The sequence below is a fragment of the Setaria italica genome, chromosome VI, assembly GCF_000263155.2.
Source record: "Setaria italica strain Yugu1 chromosome VI, Setaria_italica_v2.0, whole genome shotgun sequence".
NCBI classification, from domain to species: Eukaryota; Viridiplantae; Streptophyta; class Magnoliopsida; order Poales; family Poaceae; genus Setaria; species Setaria italica.
In genome coordinates, this window is record NC_028455.1 from 31,738,665 (window position 1) to 31,742,154 (window position 3,490).

Here is a 3,490-nt window from a genome sequence, read left to right on the forward strand (position 1 = left end):
GGTCAGCCTCAAGACACTGAGCCATCTTGATGCCTACTATGATTTCAGGAGGCTAGATGCCAGCTAGCAATCCCTAAGAAATGTTGTTAGTTTGACGCCGTTAGCAAATTTATAGCAAGTTGACGAACTTAACTTTTGTGTGTATTGTGTGTATGTAGTAGTGACAGAGCTAGGGAGGAGCTAGCGGGGGCCATGTGCCCCCCTCCCCCGCCCCATCATCGAAACACTTGCATGAGAAATCTATAATTTTTTTATAGAAAATTAATGAAATATAGTACTACTATATGACCCTTGAAATCTAACTAACTTGTTTGATCCTCATACTATTCTAGTATTGACTCCATCTGTGATCCATACTATATCCAAATATGTATAGCTATTTTGGCTGATGTGTGTCAAATCACGTGTCATGAAATGTGATTTGTAGTATCTAAGTTTATATATCCGCTTGGTTGATGTGTATCGAATGGCCATGGTATTTATGTACACTGGAGGGTAGCTTCTTTGATCCATGATAGTTCCTTTAATTTGTATAATAGTCTGTGTTCGGAATTCTCTATAATTCAGTGAACCGTTAGTTATTACTTACGAAATACTCACGCATTGAGTTATTGTATCCATCTCAAAATATAAGATGCATTTCGACTTGCCACGGTATTCAATAACACACTTTGATAATTAATTTCTCCTACTTTCTCAATTCTCTTTTGATAGTCATATTTCATCCTAACACAATGATCAAGTAAAACAACCTTACTTATCATCCAATTAATTTAATCGAAGGTCTCCTCAATAGTCCTCCACTGTTTTACTGTGATGACTCCTCGTTGTTGATATGATTTATTATCGTGGTCTACATCGATGGCACATAGAACTATCATTTGTAAAAATATGACTATCAAAAGAGAATGGAAGTCCATCAATAATTTCATAGCAAGTTTATGTCGATCCTAAGAAAATCTGGTTTGTGTGTATACAACAAGTCTAAGGTTTTCCAAACTTTTATAGCACGTTGACGGACTTGACAAGTTGACATTTGTGAACGATATGTATATTCCTCAAAGGCTAAAACCAAACACCACGTTAGATTTCCCATTAATCCTCTATTCTGTCTGTTTGACCAAACGCTAGCTCCAAGAAAAAAGACCACCAGAATTCAAGTCGTTTTCTACAAGAATATTGCTATCGCTGACGCTGAGGCATGCGTTGTCTCGTTTTCTTTGCAACCTGAATATAAGGGATGTGAGTGGTATCACCCAAAGTAATGAATCCAGTTGACTCTGGCAATGCGGCACTTGTTTCTTCTGAAACAGCTGAAAAGGCCGCGCTCCTCCTCGCGCATGGACACGACAAGCCGCTCGCCCTTGCAGTCTCTACGTCGTGCTCGCGCATGCCCGTGTGCGGATCCACGACGCCGCCGTCGCCGTCGTCCAGCACGCGCCCTGGCATGACGACCTCCGCGAGCTTGCCGTCCATGGTCAGCGTGAGGAACATGCCGCGGCGTAGACGCAGCGGTGCACTCGGCCGCCGTCGCTAGGGGTGGTAAAAAGCTTTCTGATTTAGTCTAGTAAATTTAAAAATTGGATTCAATACGAACGGGTCATAATAATATATAATTTTATTTTAAATTAAAAATAGATAAAACTAAGTTGGATTGTGAAGGAGGCATGATCCATTACCACCCCGGCGGCTCACCCGCTTGAGCTCGCGCATCGTAGAAGCACGGCGCTGAGCCGTGAGCGAGGAGATGGCTGGGGGACGATGAGGGGGAAGAAGGGGACGGACCGCGGACAAAATGCTCGTGGCTTGTTAGCTCGCTCGGCTCGCAGCTAGATCGGCTCGGCTCGTTGTATTTTGATAACGAGCCGAGCAAGACTGTTAGCTCGTTACATTTAACGAGCTGGCTCGAGCAGCTCGTGAGCAACTCGCGAACCAAACGAGCTGAGGATCAGCCCAGCGCCAGCAGGTGAACCAGCAGCTGGTCCAAAACTCCAAAGCCCATGAGCAGCCCAACAGGCAGCCTCCAAGGAAACGAAACCCTAGTGATGCCATCGGCCATTCACTCGCAGTCACGCATCGCGTTGCTCGCCTCTCATCAACGCGCCGCCTGCCCGCCGCCACCCATCCACCACTTCCCCACGCTAGCGCCAAGACGGATTGAGCGCAGAGCCGCAACATCCCTCCCGGCAGTCCGGCGCTCTAGCAGTTCGCGGAATCGAGGGGCAATCCAAGAGGACCCAGCTGTCCTTTTTGGCACATGAGAGCTTCGGGACAAGCACAAGACTCTGGCTAGCCGTGGTTGACCTCCATGGTTCCATGATTCCATTGGCATTGGATACCCCTTCTGCTACCTCCATGAATTGATATTGTGAATTCGTGAGAAATCAGAATCTAAGTTCATTTAAAAATTGCCTTGACACTTCTTGCTTCTTGCGGTCAAGCAAGCCTTTGTGATTTGAGTGTGAGTTGTTATTCATGAACTCTTGTGAATTGTGTTTTGAGTCCGTCAATCAGGTCTAGCTCTATTTTTTTATGCTTTTAAGTTAAAGTGGTTGTGCTTTTGCAATGCATTTGAGCGTTTCTCTGATGCTGTACACATTGCATGTTCTTCGTCACTTGACTGGCTCGCGAGCTGGCTCAAGCCAGCTCAAGCTTTTAACGAGCCGAGCCAAGCTCAGCTTTTAGCTCGTTAAGATGACGAGCCGAGCCGAGCCAGCTCGTTATCGTAACGAGCTGGAGCGAGCCGAGCCAGCTCGTTATCTACCCCTACTTATATGGATCGATGGTTATTAGTCCGACTCGTATCCGGAACGGATCGAAAATGGGCTTTTTGCCTTCCACTACCTATGCTTAGGCTCATATAGTTAGGACTGTTACCAAAATATTCCCCGCCGTTTTAAATTACTATTCGTTTTGGTTTTTCTAGATACATAGTTTTTGATATGCATCTAGATATATACATAGTAAAAGAACCAAAACGAATAGTAATTTGGAACGGATGATATTCAGAACGGAATCTTCCAAAAATATTACACTAAGTGATACGGATAAAGAAAGGTATTTTCTTATTTTCTTCTGTAAAACGAAGATAAGTACATATGAAACGGAAGAGCTGAGCTTCCCAAGTAATGACCGAATTACTCAGAGAACGGCAGAAATTTGCAAAGAAACTTGGAGCAGCAAAACGCTTAACCTGAGTACCTCACCATGAACAACGAGGTTAGAAGGCTGGAGTAGGAAAAGGCCCCATCAACACGAAATTATCAATTTTGGCCATAAATCATTCTTCTGTTGAACTAAAACAAAGGCAAAATGATTCGTGAATTATTGTGAAAATCCAGTACTACTGACAAAATTCCCAAAATTCACCTTTGTGCGGTGTGGGCCAAATCTTGGTCCTGGCTTTCGGCTCGGCCCAACGAGTGATAACTAAGGACTTGTTTGGCAGAGCTCCACGAAGCTCCAGATCCTTAAAAATAGCAACTTCATC